At 38.6% G+C, this 27412-nt stretch overlaps 2 protein-coding genes across 2 annotated transcripts in view; one reads left to right on the top strand and one right to left on the bottom strand.

Moving 5' to 3' along the window:
• The window catches only part of LOC122755399 (H-2 class II histocompatibility antigen, E-S beta chain-like), a 128609-nt gene that overhangs the window by 19476 nt on the left and 81721 nt on the right, over positions 1–27412 (bottom strand). The gene's annotated exons all lie outside the window — the stretch shown is intronic.
• The window catches only part of LOC122753463 (DLA class II histocompatibility antigen, DR-1 beta chain-like), a 65468-nt gene that overhangs the window by 14942 nt on the left and 23114 nt on the right, over positions 1–27412 (top strand). The window lies entirely within an intron of this gene.

Raw genomic sequence — 27412 nt, 5'->3', positions numbered from 1 at the left:
CCCTGATCCTTCTCCCGGAGGCAGGGCAGGTATCTCTCTCCCTCAAGATTCTAGAGGATAATAACCCTGAGAGGTTATTGTTGTTTCTCTTCTCTAATTCCATCAGTTCAAACCCCAACTAGCTGTGCCCTCACCATTGTAAAGGTCCTGTTAGTAGCACCATGGTTTCCTTTGACTCCTTAACATTAATTTCTTACAAAGTAATATTTACCTCAAAGATTTATCAAGGGAGCTGTGAACTAATCCACCTGTTTTGGAGAATAATTTAGAACTGTGTGTGCCCTTTATCCAGCAATACTGCTAGTAAATCTATGCCCCAAAAAGATCAAAGAAAAAGGACAAAATGATGACTTTTCTTTTAATATTTTGAATTTCACATATCTATGTGGGAGGCAGCTGGTGATGCAGAAGTGGAAGTCAGGGGCTGCATAAATAGACCTCACAATCATTTGCACAGTAATGATCATTGCATCCATGGGAGCTGAGAATTATGAAGTGTGGCCCCAAAGAAGTGACATGAGACTATGCCTCCTCTTGTTCCCACTCCTTTACTGAGGTAGGAGTTCTACAGGTGTGGAACATTGCATCTATTTTCAGATTTTGTCAATGTATTAATTGCTTTTGCTTCCCACCCCCCTTCCCCCTGCCCCTGCTTGTCTTCCCTTTTTTTAACTTTTTTATTTATTTATTTTTTTAATGTATAAGGTATTTTATTTTTCCTGTAACATGTAAAGATAGTTCTCAACTTTTGTTTATACAAGCTTTACAATTTCAGATTTTTCTCCCTCCCTCCCCTCCCTCCCCCCTCCCCTAGACAGCAGGTAATCTGATATAGGTTATATCTATATATCTCTATACATATACATATATACACATACATAAATATACACATAATAACATTAATCCTATTTCTGCATTAATCCTGTTACAAGAGAAAAAATCAGAGCAGTGATGCAAAAACTCAAAATAGAAAAAAAAAACAACAGCACCCAAAACAAAAGAAATAATATGGTTCAATCAGCATCTATACTCCTCAGTTCTTTCTTTCTTTTTTTTTCTTGGATTTGGAGATCCTCTTCTATCATGAGTTCCCTGGAACTCTTTTGTACCATTGCATTGGTGAGAAGAATATAGTCCATCACAGTAGGTCAACCCTCAATGTTGATGATACTGTGTACAATGTTCTTCTGGTTCTGCTCATCTCACTCATCATCAGCTCACGTAAGACCCTCCAGGTTTCTCTGAACTCTTCCTGCTCATCATTTCTTACAGCACAATAGTATTCCATTGTATTCATATACCACAACTTGTCCAGCCATTCCCCAATTGATGGGCACCCCCTCAACTTCCAATTCCTTGCTACCACGTAAAGAGCAGCTATAAATATTTTTGTACATGTGGGTCCCTTTCCACCTTCCATGATTTCTTTGGGGAAAAGACCCAAAAGTGGAATTGCTGGGTCAAAGGGTATGCACAGCTTTATTGCCCTTTGGGCATAATTCCAAATTGCTCTCCAGAATGGCTGGATCAGCTCACAGCTCCACCAACAATGCATTAGTGTTCCAATTTTCCCACAGCCTCTCCAACATTTATTATCTTCCTTTTTTGTCATTTTAGCCAATCTGATAGGTGTCAGGTGGTACCTCAGAGTTGTTTTAATTTGCATCTCTCTAATTATTAGAGATTTAGAGCATTTTTTCATATGGGAATAGATAGCTTTGGTTTCTTCATCAGAAAACTGCCTGTTCATATCCTTTGACCATTTCTCAATTGGGGAATGACTTGGATTCTTATAAATTTGATTTAATTCCCTATATATTTTAGAGATGAGGCCTTTATCAGAAGCACTGGCCTCAAAAATTGTTTCCCAGTTTTCTGCCTCCCTTCCAATTTTGGATGCATTGCTTCTCTTTGTACAAAAATTTTTTAATTTAATATAATCAAAATCATCCATTTTGCATTTTATAATATACTCTATCTCTTGTTTGGTCAAAAACTGTTCTCCTTTCCAAAGATCTGATAGGTAGACTATTCCTTTCTCTCCTAATTTACCTATGGTATCACCTCTTATGTCTAAATCATGTATCCATTTTGATCTTATTTTAGTATAAGGTGTAAGATGTTGGTCTATGCCTAATTTCTGCCATACTATCTTCCAGTTTTCCCAGCAGTTTTTGTCAAATACTGAGTTCCTATCCCAGAAGCTGGAGTCTTTGGGTTTATCAAACACTACATTACTAGTGTTATTTACTACTGCATTTCCTGAGCCTAGCCTATTCCATTGATCTACCACTCTATTTTTTAGCCAGTACCAGATAGTTTTGATGACTGCCGCTTTATAGTAAAGCTCCAGGTTTGGTACCGCTAACCCACCTTCCTGTGAATTCTTTTTCATTATTTCCCTGGATATTCTTGATTTTTTGTTTTTCCAGATGAATTTTGTTATTATTTTTTCTAGCTGTATAAAATAATTTTTAGGTAGCCTGATTGGTATGGCACTGAATAAGTAAATTAATTTAGGCAGTATTGTCATTTTTACTATATTAGCTCTGCCTATCCATGAGCAATTGATATCTTTCCAGTTATTTAGATCTGATTTGATTTGTGTGAAGAGTGTTTGGTAGTTGTGTTCATAGAGTTCCTGGGTTTGTCTTGGCAAGTAGACTCCCAAGTATTTTATATTATCTACTGTTACTTTAAATGGAATTTCTCTTTCTATTTCTTGCTGCTGGACTTTGTTGGTCATGTATAGAAATGCTGATGATTTATGTGGATTTATTTTATATCCTGCTACTTTGCTAAAGTTGTTAATTGTTTCAAGTAATTTTTGAGTTGATTTTCTAGGATTCTTTAAGTATACCAACATATCATCTGCAAAGAGTGATAGTTTTGTTTCCTCCTTGCCTATTCTAATTCCTTTAATTCCTTTCTCTTCTCTGATTGCTAAAGCTAACATTTCTAGGACAATATTAAATAATAGGGGTGATAATGGACATCCCTGTTTCACCCCTGATCTTATTGGGAAGGCCTCTAATTTATCTCCATTGCATATAATACTTGCTGATGGCTTTAGGTAGATACTGTTTATTATTCTAAGGAAAGCTCCCCCTATTCCTAAACTCTCTAGTGTTTTTATTAGGAATGGGTGCTGTACTTTGTCAAAAGCTTTCTCTGCATCTATTGAGATAATCATATGATTTTGGTTGGTTTTCTTATTGATGTGGTTGATTATGTTAATAGTTTTCCTAATGTTGAACCAGCCCTGCATTCCTGGTATAAATCCCACCTGGTCATAGTGTATTATCCTGGTGATCACTTGCTGTAATCTCCTTGCTAATATCTTATTTAAGATTTTAGCATCAATATTCATTAGGGAAATTGGTCTATAATTTTCTTTCTCTGTTTTTGCTTTGCCTGGTTTTGGTATCACCACCATATTTGTGTCATAAAACGAATTTGGTAGAACTCCTTCTTCACCTATTTTTCCAAATAATTTGTATAATATTGGAATTAATTGTTCTTTAAATGTTTGGTAAAATTCACCCGTAAACCCATCTGGCCCTGGGGATTTTTTCTTAGGGAGTTCATTAATAGCTTGTTCAATTTCTTTTTCTAATATGGGTTTATTTAAGGATTTTATTTCCTCTTCAGTTAACCTGGGTTTGTAAATATTCATCCATTTCATTTAGATTGTCAAATTTATTGGCATACAGTTGGGCAAAATATTTCCTAATTATTGCTTTAATTTCCACTTCATTGGTGGTAACATCACCCTTTTCATTTTTGATACTGGTAATTTGGTTTTCTTCTTTCTTTTTTTTAATCAAATTAACCAATATTTTATCTATTTTATTGGTTTTTTCATAAAACCAGCTCTTAGTTTTATTGATTAATTCTATAGGTTTTTTTGCTTTCAATCTCATTAATTTCTCCTTTAATTTTCAGGATCTCTAATTTAGTGTCTAATTGGGGATTTCTAATTTGTTCTTTTTCTAGCTTTTTAGGTTGCATGCCCAATTCATTAATCTCCTCTTTCTCTTTCTTATTCATGTAAGCATTTAGAGCTATAAATTTTCCCCTAAGCACTGCTTTGGCTGCATCCCATAGATTTTGGTATGTTGTCTCATTATTGTCATTCTCTTGGATAAAGTTATTGATTGTTTCTATGATTTCTTGTTTGGCCCATTCATTCTTTAGAATGAAATTATTTAGTTTCCAATTGATTTTCATTCTACTTTTCCCTGGCTCTTTCTTAAATGTAATTTTTATTGCATCATGATCTGAGAAGGATGCATTTACTATTTCTGCCTTTCTACATTTGACTATGATGTTTTTGTGCCCTAATACATGGTCAATTTTTGAAAATGTGCCATGTACTGCTGAGAAAAAGGTATATTCCTTTCTATCCCCATTCAATTTTCTCCAGACATCTATCATATCTAACTTTTCTAGTAATCTATTCACCTCTTTCACTTCTTTCATATTTATTTTTTGGCTAGATTTATCTAATTCTGAGAGGGGGAGATTCAGATCCCCCACTAGTATAGTATTACTGTCTAATTCCTCTTGTAACTCATTTAACTTCTCCTCTAAGAACTCGGATGCTATACCACTTGGCGCATACATATTTAATATTGATATTACTTCATTATCTATAGTCCCTTTAAGCAAGATATAATTTCCTTCCTTATCTCTTTTAATGAGATCTATTTTTACCTGCACTTTGTCTGAGATAAGGATTGCTACCCCTGCCTTTTTTACTTTAGCTGAGGCATAATATATTCTGCTCCAGTCTTTTACCTTTACTCTGTGTGTATCTCTCTGCTTCAAATGTGTTTCTTGTAAACAGCATATTGTAGAGTTCTGGTTTTTAATCCACTCTGCAATTCGCTTCCGTTTTATAGCAGAGTTCATCCCATTCACATTCACAGTTATTATTACTGACTGTCTATTCCCCTCCATTCTATATACCCCCTTTGTACTTTTCCCCCCTTCTTTCACCCTATTCCTCCTCACTGATGTTTTACTTCTTACCCCTGCTTCCCCTGATCTGCCCTCCCTTTTTATCATTCCCCTCTCTTTTCTTTACCCTTTTCTCCCTTGCTTTTGTCCTCCCTTCTATCAGTCCCTCCCTTTCCCTTCCCCTTTTGTTTCCCTAAAGAATGAGTTGTTTCTTTATCCCAATGAACGTATATGCTATTCCCTCTTTGAGTCAAATATAATGAGAATAGGGTTGAAACACTGTTCCCCCCTCCTTTCTTTCCCTCTATTGTAATAGGTTTTTTCCACCTCTTCATATGATATAATTCATCCCATTCCACCTCCCCTTTCCTCTCCTCCCCATAGACTCCCTTTTTAACCCCTTAATTCTTTTGTATTATCGCATCCAAGACAATTTATATTTATACCCTCTATATAAAGTCCTTCTCTCTGCCCAAATACATTTACAGTTCTTAAGAGTTATGAGTATTATCTTCCTGTGTAGGGATATAAACAGTTTAACCTAATAGGGTAACTTTTTTTTTTCCCCTCTGTTTACCTTTTTAAACTTTTCTTGAGTCTTGTATGTTGAGATCAAATTTTCTATTCAGTTCTGGTCTTTTCACCAGGAAAGATTGAAAGTCCCCAATATCATTAAATGTCCATCTTTTCCCCTGAAAGAAAATGCACATTTTTGCTGGGTAATAGATTCTCGGCTGCAATCCAAGCTCCTTTGCCTTCCGGAATATCATATTCCAAGCCTTGCGGTCCTTTAGTGTTGAAGCTGCCAGGTCCTGAGCAATCCTGACTATGACTCCATGATATTGAAATTGCTTCTTTCTGGCTGCTTGGAGTATTTTCTCCTTCACCTGATAATTCTGGAATTTGGCTACAATATTCCTTAGAGTTTTCCTTTTGGGGTCTCTTTCAGGAGGTGATCAGTGGATTCTTTCAATGATGATTTTATCCTCTGATTCTATGATAGCAGGGCAGTTCTCCTTAATAATTTCCTGGAATATGGTATCTAGATTCTTTTTCTGGTCATGGCTTTCAGGCAGTCCAATGATTCTCAAATTGTCTCTCCTCGATCTGTTTTCCAGATCAGTTGTCTTTCCAATGAGGTATTTCACATTTTCTTCTATTTTTTCATTTTTTTTATTCTGCTTGACTGATTCCTGGTGTCTCATGGATTCCTTATCTTCCAACTGTCCCACTTTAATTTTTAAGGCATTGTTTTCTTCAGTGAGATTATGCACCTTTTTTTCCATTTGGCTAAGTTAATTTTTTAAGTTATTGTTTTCTTCAGTGAGATTATGCACCTCTTTTTCCATCTGGCTAAGTGAATTTTTTAAAATATTGTTTTCTTCAGTGAGATTATGCAGCTTTTTTCCCATTTGGCCAAATGAATTTTTTAAGGCTTTGTTTTCTTCAGCTTCCTTTTCCAAGCTGCTGATTCTTTTTTCATAGTTTTCTTGTTTTGCTTTCATTTCTCTCCCCATTTTTTCTTCTACCTTTTGCAATTGATTTTTAAAATCCTTTTTGAGCTCTTCCAGGAAGGCTTTTTGTTCTTGCAACCAATTCACCTTCCCTTGTGAGGCTTCAGATGTAGACAATTTGAGGCTATTGTCCTCATCTGAGTTTGTGTTGGCTTCTTCCCTATTGATACAGAAGCTCTCAATGGAGAGGGCTCTTTTTTGCTTCTTACTCATTATTGCAGCTTATTTATTTATTCTTTAAGTTGAGGTCTGCTCTGGGGGCACCAGGGTCCCTGTTTTGGGCTTCTTGTGCAGGGGTATAGGTGCTGTGTGACAGGGCTTTTACTCTGAGGCCTTTATGGTGTGTGGAGATTCCCCGCCCTGCACTTCCTGTCTGATTGTGCTCGGCCAGCCAGGCGCCAGACCCCGGCGTCTGATCCCGCCTGACCCGTTCGTCTCCCTCCCGGCCGGTGCAGGTAGGTTTTTCCACTGTCCTTCTTGGCCACCAGATTTTTGAACCAGGTTCCGGGAGCCTCAGTTGTCCGGCTGTGGCCCGCAGCTCCTGCTGACTTGCCCCGACCCCCTCAGCGCTGGGTTGCTGCCCTGCGCTGGGCCTCCCTTTTGCCCGAGTCAGACCGACCTTTTCCTGAAGTCTTCTAAATTATCTCTGGTTGGAGGACTGTGTCTCTCTGTCTCTTTGCAGGTTCTGTAGTTTCAGAATCCGTCCAGAGGCTTGATTTAATGTTCGTTTTGAGGGAACAGAAGGAGAGCTCAGGCAGCTTGCTGCTTCCTCTCCGCCATCTTGGCTCCGCCCCTTCCTTTTTTATTCTTAAAAATTCTTGGTTATACGGGATGGCTTTCTAGAAGTGAAGGCAAAGGAGAAATTTGGGTAGCAAAAGACAAAAGTATTCTTTCAATAAAAAATTATTTTTTAAAACAAGTAAACAGGCAGCTAATTAAGGAGCACCAGGCACTGTGTTGTGCGTATGGAATATAAAGATTCCTTCTTGTACAAGAGAGGAAGAGAAATCTTGATCTCCCCCTTTGCTGCTCACTACTCTAATGTTGGAACAACCTAGAAAACAGAGGACACCTAAGAGACCAGCCCCTTTAGGGCATAAAACAGAGGAAAACATGAAGTAGAAATAGGAGAAAAGTAAGAAGCAGCTCAGAAAGGAGCTAAAGATATTCACTTCAGCTCAACAGGACTAGAAGAAACCAAATGTTAGGGCACTGAAGCTGAGGTACCAGTGGAGATCATTAAAAGTCTTCACTTCTATCATGGGTCTCACAGAACTGGAGAAGGACAAATGTTCCAATGTTTTTTCAAAAGGGAAGATGGACAAGTCTGTAACCTATGGTTTGATGAGTTTTAATTGTGACTCCCCCGAAAGATTTAAAAACCCATTATGAAGGATAGGGTTGTGAGAATTTTGAAAGAGAAAAGTGATCATATTAAGGCCATCAAAGCCTCATCAAGAACAGGTCATGCTGGATGAAGCTTCCTGTTTTCACAGTATAACAGAACTGAGAGATCAGGGCAATGCTGTAGATGTATTAAACCTAGATTCCAGCAAAGAATCTGACAGAGTCTCCAGTGCTACCCTTGGGGAGAAGATGGACAGATATGCAATAAATGAGAGTGTTGCTAGCTGGATTTGGAAATGACTGAATGGCTGCGGCCCAAAGATTGGTCCTTAATGGGTGAATGTCAGACTGAAGGAAGTTCTCCAGTAGAGTATACCAGGGATCTGTCCTTGGTCCTGTTCCAGTTAACTTTTTTTTTTACCATGCCTTGGATGAAGACATGGAATACCTGCAAAGCATATTTTGAAATGACTCAAAACTGGGAGACACACCTGACATATTGGGTGACAGAGTCAGGATCTAAATAGTTACTGACAGGTCACAGTGATGGGAGGAGATTTAAATATAATAGAGATAAATGGAAAATTTTACACTTTGGGTTTTAAAAAATCCACTTTTATCTGTTGTATTGACTTTATTTGATGAGGAGACGTCATAATAATAACAAGTGTAACTTTAAAGCAAAGTGCTTTATTAATGTTATACTATTTGTTACTATCCTGGCTCTTGATTGACATAAAGAATGCTAAGGTGTCTGCTTGGCTCAGGGACTTATCTCAATGGCTTCAGAGCCTTTAGAGGCATTATTCAGAGAGAAGTAAGGACAGAAGGAATTCCAGGGTGTTAATGAAGACTTTAGAATGGTATTTATGTATGGAAGGTCAAGCCTGTGTTGTCTTTTCTCTTGCTTGAAATTCTAGAGACTGCTAAGAATAGATCTGAGTGAGATTGTTTGCTCATTCCTTGTTTAAACTGAAAACTTAACTCACTCCCAGATGAAGAGCTCATTTGCTCCTGTTTATTTTATGTCATTCTTCTCATTTGGGGGGGGGGGGGGCAGTGAGGGTTAAGTGACTTGCCCAGGGTCATACAATAGTAAGTGTCAAGTGTCTGAGGCCAGATTTGAACTCATGTCCTCCTGAATCCAGGGCTGGTGCTTATTTTATGTCATATTTTAATCTGACTTTTAAAATTTCCATTTGCTCTTTTGCTTGGGTAACAGGGCTCATTCAAGATTTGCTCTTGATTATAATCTTTTGGGTAACCAGCATTTGGGGGAAAGGATCCAAGCTGAGGGATTTCAGCTTGGGGTTACCCTCTCCCTTTAAAAGTAATCAGGAGGGGCAGCTAGGCGGCACAGTGGATAAAGCACCGGCCCTGGATTCAGGAGGACCTGAGTTCAAATCCAGCGTCAGACTTAGTAGCTGTGTGACCCTGGGCAAGTCACTTAACCCTCATTGCCCAGCAAAAAAAAAGTAATCAAGAAAGCAGCTTCGGTTGTGAAGCTGTCATTCTCTACACTACAACTATTTGGAGGGCAGAGTTGCCCCAATGGTGTTTTAGGGAATGACATGGAAAGAGAGCACTCTGATCCAGAAAAGGACCATAGTCAGATGTCTCCAGAATTTCAAGTAAGCCCAAGGAAAGCCTGGAGCCACTTTCCCATGTGTGTGTGTGTGTCATCCCAAAGCTTTTCTCCAGCACCTCTCTGATGTCCTCTGTCTACATGGCTCTCTAAATAACGTCTCTAAAGTTCCTGTAACCAAATGAAGTAACCTCATACACAGTTATGTGATATCACAGCCAGTCAGTCTTCTTTCCACCAGTCAGCAGTCACATACCCCTCCATGTGAGCAGCCTGCAGCTCAAGGCTGTCCCTTTTCCACTTGTCCTCATGCCCATTGCAAGTTTCTTCTGTCCCATTAGCAATCAGATCATGGTTATGACTTTAGTGTTCAGCAAGATCTAATGAAGCATGGGGAAATACAAGAAGCCCATGGCAGAGCAGCTAGGTGTCACAGTGGTTAGAGCATAGACCCTGGAGTCAGGAGAACCTGAGTTCAAATCTGGCCTCAGACAATTGATACTTCCTAGCTGTGTGATCCTGGACAAGTCACTTAACCATGATTGCCCTGCAAGACATACACAGACACAAGTAGTGCTAGGGACAGAATTCTGATCTTTCATTGTCTCTTAGAAGTTCAGAGCTAATGCTGAGGTCTCTTCTGGCTAATGGCCTATAATTAGGTTTCAGAAAACAAATGCCTGAGAAAGGTTCATGCTCAGACCTACCTCAATCACAAGTGCCCTTTTAATGAGATATCTCCACTTGAGATCCTAAGTTAGGCAGAGAAAGGCCTGATGTAGGGAAGAGGGACAAGTGTTTAATAAGGCCCTCTCAGTAGGAAGAACATCCTGAGTCTTTGTTGTTGATGGCTGTGCCGATGTCCTTTCTCTCACCTGGCTCTACTTATGCATGCCCATTCCATCTTTCTTAGATTGTCACCTAGGTCTTATCCCTCATTGACATGAGTTCCATCCACAAAGCCCCTAACCCCACTCAGGAAGGGAAGAACAGAATATTTCTTTTTTAGTTGCAACAAAAGGTTGCTCTATTCTGAGCTTCTTGGAGTGGGGGAGAAAGTTGCAGATTTCAGAGCAAGCTTTGAGGAAGCTGTTTGAGAAAAACCCTCCAGTTCCAGCCAATGGGGAGTAGAGGGATGGGTAGCATCATCTATCTCCAGCAGATGAAGCCTAGCAGTAGGTCTGGTCTAGGGGATTAGAGAAATCATCAGTGCAGAAAGAAGGTATTTGAGGTAGTTTTTTAGAAATGAGAGGAGAGACACAAAAAGACACAGAGAGAGAGACAGAGAGACAGAGAGAGAGACAGAGAGGAAGAGAGAGGGAGTGATAGAGCAATCCTGTACCTGAATACCTGGAAAGCAGAGAGCTTGAGATGTGTGGAGAATCAACAGTTCCTTATGGATGTGAAACAAGTTCTAGACTACAGAGAGAGTGAGATGGGGAGAATTGGGGCCAAGATATCTATATTTATCTGGCCAGCTCCTAGGACAGGATGTGATACTATCGTGGCTACCTCCTAGTTAGATGACTGGATGCCAATGCTTGTGACTGAGATAATAGGAAGTTTCAGAGAGACGAGTCCAGAAAATGACAGAGGGAAGCCAGGAAATTGCTTGATCTCTCCCAAATTTCCCTCAGAAACAACGTTAAATTAAGCCTCTAAATGGATTCTGGAGCTGCAGAACCTACAAAAAAGAAAGAGTGAAACAATCTTCCAGCTTAAAGTAACCTAGAAAAGTTTTTTAGAAAAGGTCTGTCTCACCTGGAAAAAAGGGGCGCTCAGCTCAGCCCAGCGGTAGTTTGGGCAAGCCAGAAGAGTGTTCTTAGCCATAGCACAGATCAGTAGATGAGGATCCTTGGTCCCAATTCAGCAAGCTAGGGGCACAGCAAGCCAGTTGTGAGGCTCCCAGCTTCAGTGCAAAACACAATCTGTGAGCAGGGGTTTCAGCTACCCAACAGGCCTAACTAGGCTGGGTCACTCCAGTGCAGTGATCAAGCAATAAGCAGGCAAGGCCACAGAGGAGAAAGCCAGTGACTGAGCAGCTGACTCCCAGCAAAAGAATCTTGGGACAGTGCATGCTGTACACCATGAGGAGAACTTCATGACATTATCAAGGAGAAGTGCTCCAATGTCTTAGAACCCGAGTAGAAAAGTCATTGAAAGAATCCACTGATCAGCTCCTGAAAGAGACCCCTAAAGGAAAACTCCAAGGAATATTATAGCCAAATTCTAGAATGACCAGGTAAAGGAGAAAAATACTGCAAGCAGCTAGAAAGAAACAATTTAAATATCAAGGAGAAACTATCAGGATTCCACAGGGCCCAGTAGACTCAACATTAAGGGATGGTAGGACTTTGAATATAATGCTCCAGAGGGCAAAGGAACTTGGATTACAACTGTAACGATTGGAATAACGCCACCTGCTGGATACTTACTGTAGAAGAGTTCTGCCCATGAAGGGAAGGTCTTTGAGGGCAAGACCAGGAGTCAGGAAGTGACGCGGACTAGTGGGAGGAGGAAGGAAGAGACTGGCGCTCAGTCTCGCTCTCTTTCCTCTGGACTCTGGCGGAGAAGGGAGCTAGAAATGTGCTCTCCCTTTAATAGATAGGAATCTAGGCCTTTCTCTCTCTCTTTACCAAATTCTTATTCTCCTTAATAAATGCTTAAAAGTCTAACTCTTGCTAAAGCTTATAATTTATTGGCGACCACTCATTAGATATTTTAGACAGTTTAGCTAGAATTTTAGCCCTTAACAGATGGCTGACCACGAAGAGGAAAGCTGAACCTCACTTCTGATCTTCCGGTTGGGTAAGAAATTTTCCCTACCCTAACCCTTTAAATCTTAAGTACTGCTGAATTGCCTGGTGTTTTCCCTTTAAATTTTTTCAAATGGACCTTTTAAACTCCCTAATTATCCTATTTTTGATTTTAGTCTGTTTAACCAGACAAATGGGAGATAAGATCATGTTAATGCTTTGTTTTTGTGGATTTTCTATTTTTCTTTTTATTTTTGTTAAAAGAGCCAGCAACTTACTCACACAAGGAAATATCTCTCCCTCTCCCAACCATGCTTTTTCAGAGAAACCTGAAGAGATTCCTGCAGCTTTTCCCAGTTCTAACACTAATTGTTGCTTTAATTTTGCATGCCTGGAGGCAATGACCCACCCTCTAGAAGCTTTTAATCCCCTAGCACCTGGAGGCAAAGTGGGGGAAGAGGAATCCAGGCCTGAGTTCAAAATCAAGTCTGATTCAAATTGCTCTGGTCCCTCCCCTCCTCTCCAGACCCCACCCTCTACTCCTCCTATGGCCAAGCCCATAGCTTCCCCTGCCTGGGAAGTCCAGAGATCTGATGCGCATGCTCAACTTTTTCTACCTGCATTTGCAGCTTCAGGCTCAGCCCTTCCCCGGCCTGGCTGTGCTTTTGAGACAATCTTAGAAAACTCTTTAAATTCCAGATATGCTCGTTTTGTTCATAATTTTGCTAACCTGCTTTTGTCTTTAATTAGTAATCTTATAAAGCATTTGTATGGTGAAAAGCCCGACAGACAATATAGAGGGGTTAAAGAAGAAAAACTTAAGCTGAATAAGAATGACAATCAACATAGTTCAAGACTCTGCTTCTTTTGCCATGGAAGGGTATATATTTTACAGAAATGTAGAAGTAAGCAGCAAGGTATTAATATGAGTATTGGGGATTTTAGATATCGGAATCAAGAGTGTTCTGAATTCACTCAGATTATTGTCAGTTCAGAGGTTACATAGGATTTCTATGCTATTACATATACATTTTGAAATTAATGGTATAGGTTTATTTTCATAGAGATTTTCATGCTTTTGAGATTGTGTCATACTTAGTTTCTAAAACAAGGAGAATATTTGTAAAAGCTTTTTATAGTCATATGATCAAGTTTATATTTTATAATACTCATTAATATTAAGTTCATGCTCATTTAGATTTCCTTAGTTTGAATTTCACTGTCTTTTATTGTTCCATGTGTATTTTCTTCTATACATTTATCTAATTTTTAAAAATTGCAAGATGGTTTTGATTTCATAATACAATGTTAATTCTAGGAGTATTGTGCTCCCATATTCTGAGTTGTTTGTTTTTGTTATTTTTTCTCAACTGATTATTTGATCAAACTCTTTAAAGCATTTCCCTGGCAAATTGTTTGCCATGGCAAGTGTAAATTGATTCTAGAAGTATTATTTTTGATAAGCATATTCCAAAAAAAAAAAAAAGAGGGGAACATTTGTAAAAGTTTTCTTTTAAAAAAAAAGTTTTCTTTGAGATTCTGTTGTGCTTTAACTTGTATTTAAATATGTTTTGATTTTTCACAAAAGTAATTGTATACTAAGTAAAAAAAAGGTATTATTTGAAATTGTTGCATAATTATATATTATATTCTGAGTCAAGATGTATTCACATTTTTTGCAATCATTTATTATCCTCAATTTTTAAATCCATATGAGACTTGGATTATGGGAACTTATCATTTAAGACATTAATTGCCTTTATTCTGAGTTATCAGATGCCAGTTGGCCAAGATGCCATCCAATCACAAGAGGAATACATGCAAAGAGCAGACATTGAACTGTTACATGAGGGGAGACATGCACGAAGTTAAGGTATGGCCGAGGGAACGGCTTTTGACAAATGTTGAGGTTGGATTCTCTTGGTTTAATATTTTATTTTATTTTTCCCCACAATATTGTACAGATGGCTGGAAGTATTCATCCCACCCATCTCACTTCTACACCTGGCTTCTATGCTCCCTCCTATATGCCTGATGCCATGGACATCTCAATCCCATGCATCTGATTAAGTCTGACTCAGTTTCTTCTAATATGTTCGGTGGCTTGGACATATATTCCATCCACCTATTTTAAGCCTGGCATACTGTATGGGCAGTACATATTGCTCAAGTGTGGGAATGCTCATATCCCATCATTTCTCTGTTCTTTTATGGTAACCCCCATAATTATCTCAGGTGTCATGATAAATAACAGTGTTGAATTTGGCCTTGACATCTGTTACTAATTATATTAGATTTTAAAATTTGTCATAATGGCATGAGGATAATTAGGCAGATGATGCAAAAAGTGATGAAACAGATAAAAATTATTTTTAATAATTAATATTGCAGCAATTATCTTCTCAATTACCCTCCATAAGGGGGGACTATAGTAATATTATAATTTTAAAGAATGTTTCAATTTTTGTTTTATTATATGTTTCATGTGTAACAACTAAGATTCTGAATTCCCTTAGACATGTTTTTGAGAACTTTCATTGTTTGATTTGATTATTGACAAAGCTATTTTAAAGTTGTGTTAAGCTCAATTTTGTAGGAAATTTTCCTGGCTGATTACCAGCATCCACACATCAACCCCTGAAAAGACTTCCATTCTACGACTACACCTAGAGGACATCTGAGAAAAGACTTTCAGAGACTTTAAATGAACAGTTTTGATTTGTTGTTTTTGTTGTTTTTGTTGTTTTTTTTTCTCTTTCTGTTATAATATACACCATCTGTAACATGTATTCTCTGCAGAGGCCCTCCCTTTGCAAGACTAATGTCAAAGCGTCGGTTCATGAGGACAAAAAAAAAATCGCCCCTCTGGACAAAACTTTCCTCTCTTCCTTTTCTATATTGTTGTTCACATATTATTAGTTAGCAATAGTTATTATATTCTTTTTACTGTTCCGTCAAGGAAAACATTTTGTTTCTTGAGGAACAACAGGGGGGACTGTAACGATTGGAATAACGCCACCTGCTGGATACTTACTGTAGAAGAGTTCTGCCCATGAAGGGAAGGTCTTTGAGGGCAAGACCAGGAGTCAGGAAGTGACGCGGACTAGTGGGAGGAGGAAGGAAGAGACTGGCGCTCAGTCTCGCTCTCTTTCCTCTGGACTCTGGCGGAGAAGGGAGCTAGAAATGTGCTCTCCCTTTAATAGATAGGAATCTAGGCCTTTCTCTCTCTCTTTACCAAATTCTTATTCTCCTTAATAAATGCTTAAAAGTCTAACTCTTGCTAAAGCTTATAATTTATTGGCGACCACTCATTAGATATTTTAGACAGTTTAGCTAGAATTTTAGCCCTTAACACAACCAAGAATGTACTACCCTGTAAAATTAAGCATAATCTTTCAGTGGAAAATATGGGCATTCAGCAAAATAGGGGACTTAAAAACCTTTCCTAATGAAAGATGGGTCCATGCTCAGGCCTGCTCAGTCTTGGGAGTGAGCTTGGCCCACAGGCTAGCTTCCACACCAACATCGGCATCAGAATCAGCACCCAATATTTATAAGGTGATGGGGTTTGGTGATTCATTGAGTCAGTGTCACTTATCCCTATGGTGACTAAGGATTGAGGGCAAAGATGGGCAAATTGTGACCTGAGATTGGTCTTGAAGAAAGAAAATTAAGCCCCATACATTTTATGTGACTTAACATGTGCCAGATAAAGGCCTCTTGCTTTAAGTATGACTGGCCAGCCTGTCTCTTCTGTGGGAACTTCTAAGTCTTCCAAAGCAGTCACAATAGCTTGGGATAGTAGTGTTCATCTTTGATATTATCCTGGAGTCTGGCAGCCCAGAAGCCTTAGACCAGTGGTACAGGATAAAAGTAAAATGATTGTCACATGGGTCACCTCTCAGATTTTGAATAAGAGAACAAAGAAGGACCATGATGTCATGTCATACACGGAGGGTGACCTGAATTGCCTCTTCAGTAGGTTATAGTTCTCAGTGTCAGTCCTTTGAAGTAGAAACTATCAGGTATTTATGGCAGGAAAAGGAGAGGAGAAGGAGTACATTTATTTGTCTAGTGGGCTGATACAATTTAGACAACACACTCAAAGCAATTTCTGAGGGATCTTCCACCACATAAATTAATTCAATTATTCTGTGTTCTATTAATTAGCCTACTAAAGGACTATTTTATAGAACTGAAAACAGAATAAAAAATTTCACCAGGAAAACATATGATGAAGAATCTCAAGGGAAACCATGAAAGGAAGGGGGAATAAGAGTATCAGATCTTAAAGTATGCTACAAAACAGTAAAAATGAAAACAATTTGGTACCGTGTAAGAAATCATAGGGAATAATCAGTATGATATTGAGTAAGAAAGTAATAGGTTCATCAATGGGGGTTTATGCATTCAACTCACAGAAACAAAGGAACGCAGTAGCTGCAGGTTCAACAAATTTAAGAGCCTCAGCACCTGAGTAAGAATTCATTCTTCAAGTATAACTGCTAGGAAAAGTGGAATGCAATCTGACACAATTTAGGTTTAGGCCAGCATTTTACACTATATATCAAACTCCAAATGCATACATGACTTAGAAATGAAGTATGCTACCACAAACAAAGTAGAGGAGCAAGGGTGGAAAAAAAAACATCCTTTGGATCTATGATTAGGGCAATAATTCACAAGAAAGCAAGAAAAAAGGTCACAGAAGAGAAAATGAACAATTTTAGTATATTTGATTAAATGTTTTTGTACAAACAAACCAATGTAGCTAAAACAATAAGGCTTATAATAACTGAGATATTGAAGCCAGTTTCTCTCATAAAGGACTCATTACAAATTTGTGTATGTATATATATATATATATATATATATATAATATCTACACACATATATAATCATATGTGCATATTGAATATTGAATATATATGGATCAAAAGTGTGACCAAGGGGCAACTAGGTGCCACAGTGGATAAAGCACCAGCCCTGGAGTCAGGAGTACCTGAGTTCAAATCCGGCCTCAGACACTTAACACTTACTAGCTGTGTGACCCTGGGCAAGTCACTTAACCCCAATTGCCTCACTTAAAAAAAAGAAGTGTGACCAGTGTTACATGTAGTTGTGGTGGAATGAAGGAATAGGATATGAGAGTTGAGGAAATTGAGAAACTGGGAGGCTAGGGGTGGTTTAGAGAATATCAGTGTGTATGGGGAAAGTACCCAAAAATTAAGGACAGGGGATTGGGGTTCAGAGGAAGAGTATGAGCTACAGACTATATTTTTTTTCGAGTCAATAAGGGTTAGGTGACTTGCCCAGTGTCACACAGTTAGTAAGTGTCAAGTGTCTGAGGCCAAATTTGAACTCAGGTCCTCCTGAATCCAGGGCTGGTGCTTTATCCACTGCACCACCTAGCTGCCCCTGTACTTTTTAATAAAATAGGGGGATCATTGTCTTGCTGAGAAGAGCTCAGTCATTCAGAGATGATCATCCTTACAATAAAGTTATTACTATGTACAATGTTCTCCTTGTTCAGCTCACTTCACTTTGTATAAGTTCATATAAGTCTTTCCACGTTTTTCTAAAATCTGCCTGCTCATCATTTCTCATAGATCAGTAATATTCCATTACACACACATATATACCAAAATTTATTCAGCTATTCCCCAATGGATGGGCATCCATCTCTTGAGGTTCCAATTCTTCATCGCCACAAAAAGAGCTGCCATTACTATTTTTGTAGATATAGGTCCTTTCCCCTTTTTGATGATCTTTTTGGCTTACAGACTTGGTAGTGGTATTTCTGGGTCAAAGGACAGTTTGGTTGTCCTTTGGGCATAGCTCCACTTGCTCTCCAGAATAGTTAGATCAGTCCACAACTCCACCAACAGGACATTAGTGTCCTAATTTTGCTACATCCTCCAACATTTCTCATTTTCCATCTTTTTTTTTTCATATTAGGCAATCTTACAGGTGTTAGGTGGTACCTCAGGGTTGTTTTAGTTTGCATTTCTTTAATAAATATTGACTTAGAGCAATTTTCCAAATGCTATGTACACACAGAGAAAGAACTGATGCAGCAAAAGAATCTGAATGCAGATTGAAGCATACTGTTTTCACTTAATTTTTTATGTTTTTGTCCTATTGGCTGATTTCTTCTTTTACAACATAACTAATATGGAAATATGTTTTACATGATTGTTCACAGATAGCCTATATTAATTTGCTTACTCTCATATGGAAGGGGGAGGTAAGGGAGGGAGGGAGAAAATTTGAAGCACAAAATTTTAAAAATAAGGATTGTTAAGGGGCAGCTAGTTAGTATAATGGATTGAGCACATGCCTTGGAGTAAGGAGTTCAAATCCAGCCTCAGACACTTACTAGCTGTGCGATGCTTGGCAAGTCACTGATTGCCTCAAAAAATTAAGGTTGAAAATTGTCTATACATGTAATTGGGAAAATGAAATTAACTATTATTTTAAAAATAATCAGTGGAAAAAAAAAGAAGGAAAAGAGTGAGAATGACCTAGAATCAAGAGGATAATCACCACTAGGATCTGGATTGGTTGATTTATTTGTATGGAGTGAATCTTAAAGAGATATTTCTCAGTAATGGCAATACAGAGATCATCTAGAAGTGGCAATGGGGAAAAGATTCTAAAAAGAGAGCTTTTGTCTTACTTTGTCTGGAGCTGAGTCTAAAGGGCATTTTCTGGCCATGTCTAGACCATGTGGCAGCCAATATTACACCTCCTCCTCCTCCTCTTGCTCCAGCTCCCCTGTGTGTCTTGTCTCTCTGTATGAAAATGTAAACTCTTGAGGGCAGAGGCTGTGATGCATGGTTGTATTTGTACCCCTAAAGTTTAGCATAACACCCAACACATAGAAAGCACTTAATAAAAGCTTTTTCCATTCATCCATTCATCCATTCATTCATGTATTCATTCATGGGACTTCCCTTCCAAGTACTGATATGGCAAGGTGGGGCACAGGGGCCAGCATAGTGAACGCGCATCAAAGAAGTTGTTTTTGCTGTATGTACAAAGCAGAATTGCAACAACTCCAAAGACATGTGAGATGCACAAATTTAGAGGCATCTCTACTCCAAATGTTCATATGGACTCTTTGTAGCTGAGCTGTGTAGAGCCTTCTGAGCTCCTATTGGTCTGATCCGCCACAGTCAGACACATTATACCTTGACTACAACATAATGATGCCATTTTGGTACTCTGAGGATTAAGGACAACAACCAACCAGCACCTAGGAAAGTGTCAAGTCTTGGTCCACAGTTAGTGAAAAAAGCAAATGTCTTCTCAACTCAAAATGTTTTACTCCCTTTTATGGAGCATCTTAGAATAGACTCAATGGATTCCCCCTTCAGAGCCATTTCAAGGACTATAGATACTGACACTTCAGTGTGAGGGAGAGAGGTAGAGGAGAAACAGAATGGTGAGAAGTCCAATGGAGGATGTGACTTTGAGGTGAGCTTTGAAGGAAGCTACAGATGCTGAGATGCAGAGATAAAGAAAAAGTACATGCCAGACCAAAAAAAAATTTTCTCAAAACACCAAATTTATGGTCTTTTGGACCATACATAGCAGTTGGACTGTCAAATATGGACAACAGCTAGCAGCAGGTCAGTTTGGCTGGAATAGAACATTCCTGAAAGTGAGTCATAAGACATCAAACAGACACAGTAGATGGGAATTATAGGATCCTAGATTTAGAACTGGAAGGGACCTTAGAGGCTATGGAATAATATCACTCTCATTTAGCAGAAATCATATAATCTGGTACTGAGGTCACCACAGATCACAGATTTTGAGTTGGAAAGGACCTAGAGTTCATCTAGTCTAATTTTCTCATTCTATTTTATTTAACATGTTTCATTTGAGGCTTCCTTCATTTACATTGCTGTCATTTCCCATTAATGCTCCTCCCCTTCCCCACTCCCAATGAACTTTCTTCATAAGCAAAATGTAACCTAGATGAGATCACCACTGCCACTGAGATGTCATGAAAATGTTCTAGGCTGGGATATGTGTATGAAGGCAGGTACTCCAAGTTACTCAAGCCTTTGGGTCTTGAGGTGAACATCCACCCAGAGACCACAGAGTAGAAACCAAGAAGGACCGTGTGTTGCTCTGGTCTTCCTACTTCCCCTTCTGGGTACAACAGGGAGCATGGGATGGGCACTGACCTTGTCATCTCAAGCAGAGGAATTGTGGAGGAACTGAAACTTCTCTGAGGATGATAAATGAACCAGGAAACAGGAAAAATTGGAGAAGAGCTTATAGTTTGGGAAACAGGCTAGAAAGAGCTTTGGGGTAGAATGCCAGTCAGCCAAACCAGCAGCCCTGTTTGGTGAGTTTGATGAAGCCCAGGTCATACCTCCCTTCACCTCCTCTTTCCCCAGAGGGCAGCACTAGGCAAATTTCCGCCCAGGGTTTAAGTGTCAGTCTCTACCTTCAGCAGCCCCTCAGACCATTGGTGAGGGTGGCAGGAAGAAAGGACAAAAATCCCACCTTCTCAGCCATTTTTTAGAGTGCCATCATTGTTTCAATATCTATATGCTATTTCCAATGGTCTTTGATACTGTTGTTAAAGTACATGGACATTCACTCAGATTGTCCTAATCCTATAAGTCTGGGTGTAAGAGTAGGAGAAAGAAAGCCAGACCAAGGGAGAGACTTAGAGGCTAGAGGCTTAAAGTCAAAGATAGAGAAAGAGTGATAGACAGGAGGGGGGTGGGGAATTGACAGTAAATAAATACGAAAACTTGATGTATCAGTGAATTTTGGACTGGAAACATCATTCAGAAATTATAGCCCAATAGATTTTTGGCTCAAAACAAAAATGAATTTTGAATTTTCCACAAAAGCAATTGTAAGATTCTCCTACAATTTTCCACTACATATTTATATGAATGAGCATTTTGGCTTTTCTTCTATTTTAAATCAAAATCCGGAAATAAACTTGATGCAGAACCAAATTTAAGATTGTACTTGTTTGGTGTTAAGCAAACTATTGCAAACTTTTGTCCAAATGAAAACCTTTATCATTGAACTTAAATTTATATATGACTATCATGTTACAAAAACATCTTACATCTTGTAACTTAATTAAAATATTATTTGTAGTCAACTAAATTTGAAAAATAAAAGAATTTAAAATGAAATCTTGCAGATAACAGTAAGCATATGAGGAATTCATGATTTATTCTTCTAATTCTTATAGAATGTGCCAAATGAAATATGCACAATTATTCTATAATTAGAAGTTTATAATTTATATCTAGTGTTTTTTAAATTATAGGCTAAAAAAATTTTATATTTTATAAGTATACAATGTAAATTTTAATTTGGAGCTTTGGGACAACAGTTACCACTGTAGCTATTTTAGGCACTTAATAAATCTGAAAGAATTTTATTACTATTGTGTAAAATAAGCCCAGAAACACACAACACATTTTTCTACTGAAAGGGATTTGTGGACCAAAAAACACTGAAAATCACTGCTATAGACTAAACCCCATATCCTATCATATGGATGCATCAATATATCTTTGGAGGCTACATTTCAGAATGTGAAAGGTCATGAAAGGGTAGAGAGGAGGTAGAGTTAGGAGGGTGATATTTGATGTTCTCTGATCAAATTAATGGGATACAACAAAGTCAAAATGAGGTGTCATCTCTCAGGAAAAAGAAAATGTATGAGAAGAAGTTAGGAGGGAAAGGGAGGGATTGAAAAAGGAGGAAAGAGAGGGGAAATCATAACTCTGTGGAGAAGAGTAGAATTTCAGTGAAGAGTACTCCATGGGGGAGAGATACATTCCATAACAATTGATGTATCTAATCTACAGTGGGCTGGTTCATGGGGACACTATGAACCATGGGAAAACTATTTCTCTGAGAGACTGGTTCACACCCTTCTTCAGGAGAATGGGCATCAGAATTGTTGGGAGCTCCTTCAATCCAGAAGGGTGAGAAGCCAAGCACTCAAAAAGGACTTGCCATGGGAGATGGAGAAGAACATGATCCCAAGGAGGATGAGGAGTAGAATTGGACTGAATAATTGGGATGTGGGTAAATTTATACCTTGAGATAATATTTCTGTAATCATCAGCTCCCCAGTGAATAGATACTTTAAGAATGAGGCACAATAGAAAAGAGGAATGAGGAGGCAAGACCTATATTGGAAATTTTTTTAAAAAATGTTTTGAGGAAGAAAATGAAACTTTGCCTTTTTGAAGCTTTAATTTAATGAGGAAAACAAAGACATTAATGAAGGAGCAAATACATATACAGACCAAGAGTCAAGGGATAAGAGTGAAAAATGCTTTTCAAAGGAAGTATAGGAAAAGTATAGGAAAAAAGAAATTCTTTTTACAGAAGGAAATATATATGTGTGTGTGTGTGTGTGTGTGTGTGTGTATATATATATATTTTTTTTTTTAAGAATTTGGAGTCCCCTTCAACCCCAGCAGCCAACATGGGTCACTTTAAGACCAAGACCATGAAGAAGGCGGCATGGGTCATCATCGAAAAGTACTACACCCGCCTGGGCAAAGACTTCCACACCAACAAGTAAATGTATGAACAAAGTACTAATTTAGAAGGAGGAAAAAACCCTACTTCAGAAATAAAAAGAGTAAAGCCAAAAATGTGAAGAGTTATTGGAGAGGGTATCAGGGAGAGATGCTAATGAATCTTGGGGAAGTGGGTCAAAGGGAGGAAACAGGGAGAGGATTTGGGGACCCAGAATACCAACTTCACCTACTTTACAATTTTACTGACAGTCAGCTCTGCTCCCAATCAATCAATGAGTCAACAGGTATCTCTTAAGTGATTACAATGTGCCAAAGACAGTGATATGTGTTTTGAACAAAAAGAAAAAGAAAAAGCTATTCCAGTTCTTTAATTCAAACCCTGTAGAGAAGAAAACTTCCCTTCTTCTTCCAGTCTTGGCTCTCTGGGGATTTGTTGCTTAGCATTTATCTGGAGTGTCTCCAGCAGAGACTGGCATATTTAGCAGTATCAATGTCACAATCAGAAAATATATACCTAACTCTCATAACTATAAATGTGAATATCTTGAACACTTCAATAAAACTGGAAAGAGTGAAAGATTGGTTAAGAAAACAAAGCCTCACAATCTGTTGCTCACATGAAACACTTTTTTTGCTTTTATTTTATTTACAAATTTTCCCCAAATTACATGTAAAATACACATTTTGACATCAATTTTAAAAAAGTTTATGTTCCAAATTCTCTTCCTCCCTCCCTCCCCCCACCCCAAGAACTCAAGCAATTGAAAAAGGCTATACATGAGCAATCGTGCAAAACATTTCCACATTAGCCAGGTTGTGAAAGAAAACAGACAAAGAGAAAACTTTAGATAAAGGAACTAACAAAAAATAATACTTCAGTCTGTATTCAGATACCAACAGTTCTCTCTCTGTAGATGTATTACATTTTTCATAAGACCTTCAAAGTTGTCTTGGATCATTGCATTGCTGAAAATAACTAAGTCATTCACAGCAGATCATCTCACAACATTGCTGTTTATGAATGTTTATGGCATTCCCTCCTTGAGCAAATTATGATGAGAGTAAGGTCTTTGAGGCAATTCTGATAACTATACTACTCATTCACTGCCCCACTCCTCCCCCATCTCTCCACCCATTCCTAAGCCCTTTTCTGCTTCTTTCCTGTGATATTTCACCTAACTCTACCTTTGTCTTTACCCCTCGCCCAGTGCAATCCTCTCCCCCCTCAATTTTACCCTAAAGATGTCATCATGGGGTAGCTAGATGACACAGCAGACAAAACACCTGCCCTGGACACAGAAGGACCCAAGCCCAAATTAGGCCTCAGACACAAGACATTCACCAACTCTGCAACCCCAGGATGTCAACTGACCCTGACCACCCCACAAAAAAATAAACAAAAAAATGCTTTACAGGTATCATCCCTTCATAATCAATTCCCACCTGTACCCTCTGTCTAAATTTATTCCTATTATCTCCCTTAATATTCAGAAAGTTCTTATGAATTAGATGTATCATCTCCCCATGTAGGAATGTAAACAGTTTAACCTTTTAGCATCCCTAATGATTTCTTTTTCCTGTTTACATTTTTATGCTTCTCTAGGGTCTTGTATTTGAAAGTCAAATTTTCTATTCAGTTCATGTCTTTTCATCACAAATATCTGAAAATCCTCTTTTTCATTGAAGTCCCATTTTTCCCCTGAAAGATTATATTCAGTTTTGCTGGCTAGGTGATTCTTGGTGGTAGTCCCAATTCCTTTGTCCCCTGGAATATCATATTCTATGCCCTCTGATCCTTTCATGTAGAATCTGCTAGATCTTGTGCTATTTTAACTGTGGCTCCACAGTACTTGAATTGTTTCTTTCTGGCTGCTTGCAATATTTTCTCCTTGACCAGGGAGCTCTGGAATTTGGCTCTAATATTCCTGGAAGTGTTCCTTTTGGTATCTCTTTCAGGAGGTGATCAGTGAATTCTTTCAATTTCTATTTTGCTTCTTCTAGAATACCAGAGCAATTTGCCCCAACAATCTCCTGGAAGATGATGTCTAAGCTCTTGTTTTGATCATGGTTTTCAGGTAGTACAATAATTTTCAAATGATCTCTCCTGGAGGGCTGCAAGGTAGTGCAGTTGATAAAGCACCAGCCCTGGATTCAGGAGGATGTGAGTTCAAATCCAGCCTCAGATACAACACTTACTAGCTGTGTGACTCTGGGCAAGTTACCCACATTGCCCTATTAAAAAAATCATCTCTACTGGATCTATTTTCGAGGTTTACTTTTTCCAAGAAGATATTTTACATTGCCCTCTATTTTTTATTCATTTGGATTTGCTTTATTGTGTCTTGGTTTCTCATCAAGTCACTAGCTTCCATTTATTCAATCCTAATTCTCAGGCAATTATTTTCTTCAGAGAGCTTTTCCATTCAGCTTTTCAAGCTATGGAATTTTTTCTCATGACTTTCCTGTATCATTCTGATTTTTTTCCTCTACCTCTCTTACTTTATCTTCAAAATCCTTTTTGATCACCTCTATGGTCTGAAACAAATTCATATTTTTCTTGGAAGCTTTGGTTATAGGAGCCCTTATGTTGCTATCTTCTTCCTTTTTTCAGAAAAGTATTTTATCATTTTCCACTTACATGTAGAGATAGTTTTCAACATTTGTTTTTATAAGATTTCTAGTTTCAAATTTTTCTCCTTCCCTCCCAAAGACAGCAAGCAAGCTATCCTCTTCTTCTTCTTCTTCTTCTTTTTTTTTTTTGTTTAGCAACAAACATTTATTTTATTTATTCCAGTTACATGTAAGGGTAGTTTTCAACATTCATGCATTTTCATAAGATTTAGAGTTCCAAATTTTTCTCCCTCCCTCCATTTCCTCCCCCCTCCACAAGATCACAACCAGATTATATATGGACAATCCACAAGTGTTCTTTTTATCAGTTCTTTCTATGGGGGTTCATAGTAAGCTACCTCATTAGTTCCTTGGGATTGTCTTGGATCATCGCATTGCTGAGAATAGTTAAGTCATTCACAATTGCTCATTGAACAATATTGCTGTCACTATGTACAATGTCCTCCCAGCTCTGCTCACTTCACTATACATCGATGTTCATTAGTCTTTCCAGGATTTGGGGGGAATCATCCCGTTTGTCATTTCCTGTAGCACAAGACCATTCCACTACAATCATATAGCACAGCTTTTTCCATCATTCCTCAATTGATGGACATTCCCTTGATTCTCAATTCTTAGCCTCCACCAAGAGTTGCTATAAATATTGTTTTGTACAATTTTCCCCCCTTTTCTCTTTTTCATGATTACTATTGTTAACTGTTTCCCTTCCATCCTCTTCCCTTCCCCATGATATTTATTCTATTATCCATCTTCTTTCATCCTAATGCTCTTCAAAAGGGATTTGCTTCTGCCTGTCCCTTCCCCCACTCTGCCCTTCCTTCTTTTGCCCCTCTCGCTTTATCCCCTTCCCCTCTTATTTTCCTGCAGGGTTGGAGAGATTACTTCACCCAATTGAGTGTGTACATTATTCCCTCCTTGAGCCAATTCTAAAGAGATTGAGGTCTTTGAGCCAATTCAGATGAGTGTTAGGCTCATTTACTGCCCAGATTAAATAGATTACTCCACCCAGTTGGGGGTGTGTGTTAGTCCCTCCTTGAGGCAGCTCTGATGAGTTTAAGGTCTTTGGGCCTTTTCTGATGCGTGTAAAATTCATTTACTGCCCTGATCCTCTCCCATCTCTTCCCACATTCCCTAAGCCTTTTCCTGTTTCTTTCATGTAGGATTTCACCTCTGCCCTTTCCCCTCCCCCAGTGCATTCCCTTCACCCCTGAATTTAACCCTAACGATATCATCACCTAGCTAGGTGACACAGTGGACAAAGCATTACCCCTGGACCCAGGGGGATCCCAGCCAAAACCCAGCCTCAGACACAAGGCAGTCACCCACCGTATGACCCCAAGCATGTCCCCCAGCTCCAATTTTTTATGGTTCTCTAGGTTCTTGTATTTGGAAGTAAAATTTGCCATTCAGCTCATCACAAATATCTGAAAGTCTTCCTTTCCAATAAAGTCCTATCTTTTCCCCTGAAAGACTACCCTGAGTTTTGCTGGGTATACAATTCCCGGTTGCAATCCTATTTCCTTTGCCCTCTGGAACATCACATTCCATGCCCTCTGGTCCTTTAACATAGAAACTGCCAGATCTTGGGTTATCCTGACTGGGGCTCCACAGTACTTGAATTCTTTCTTTTGGGCAGCTTGCAATATTTTCTCCTTGACCTGAGAGCTCTGGAATTTGGCTGTAATATTTCTAGGAGTTTTCTCTTTGGGACCTCACTCTGGAGGTGATATGTGGATTCCCTCAGTCTCTATCTTAGCCTCTTCTTCTAAAATCTCAGGGCAGTTTTCCCTGAGAATATCATGGAAGATGATGTCTAAGCTCCTTCCCTGATCATGGTTTTCAGGTAGACCAATAATTCTCAAATTATCTTTCCTAGAACCATTTTCCAGGTCAGCAGCTCTTCCCAGAAGATATTTCACATTGCCCTCTACTGTTTTATTCATTTGGATTTGCTTTATTGTGTCTTGGTTTCTCACAGAGTCACTGGCTTCCATCTGTTCAATCCTCATTCTTAGGCAATTATTTTCATCAGAGAGCTTTTGTACCTCCTTTTCCATTTGGCCAATTTGA

Source organism: Dromiciops gliroides, chromosome 4, assembly GCF_019393635.1.
Source record: "Dromiciops gliroides isolate mDroGli1 chromosome 4, mDroGli1.pri, whole genome shotgun sequence".
NCBI lineage: Eukaryota > Metazoa > Chordata > Mammalia > Microbiotheria > Microbiotheriidae > Dromiciops > Dromiciops gliroides.
The sequence above is the reverse complement of the archived record's forward strand: the minus strand, read 5'-3'. Positions and strand labels throughout refer to the sequence as shown.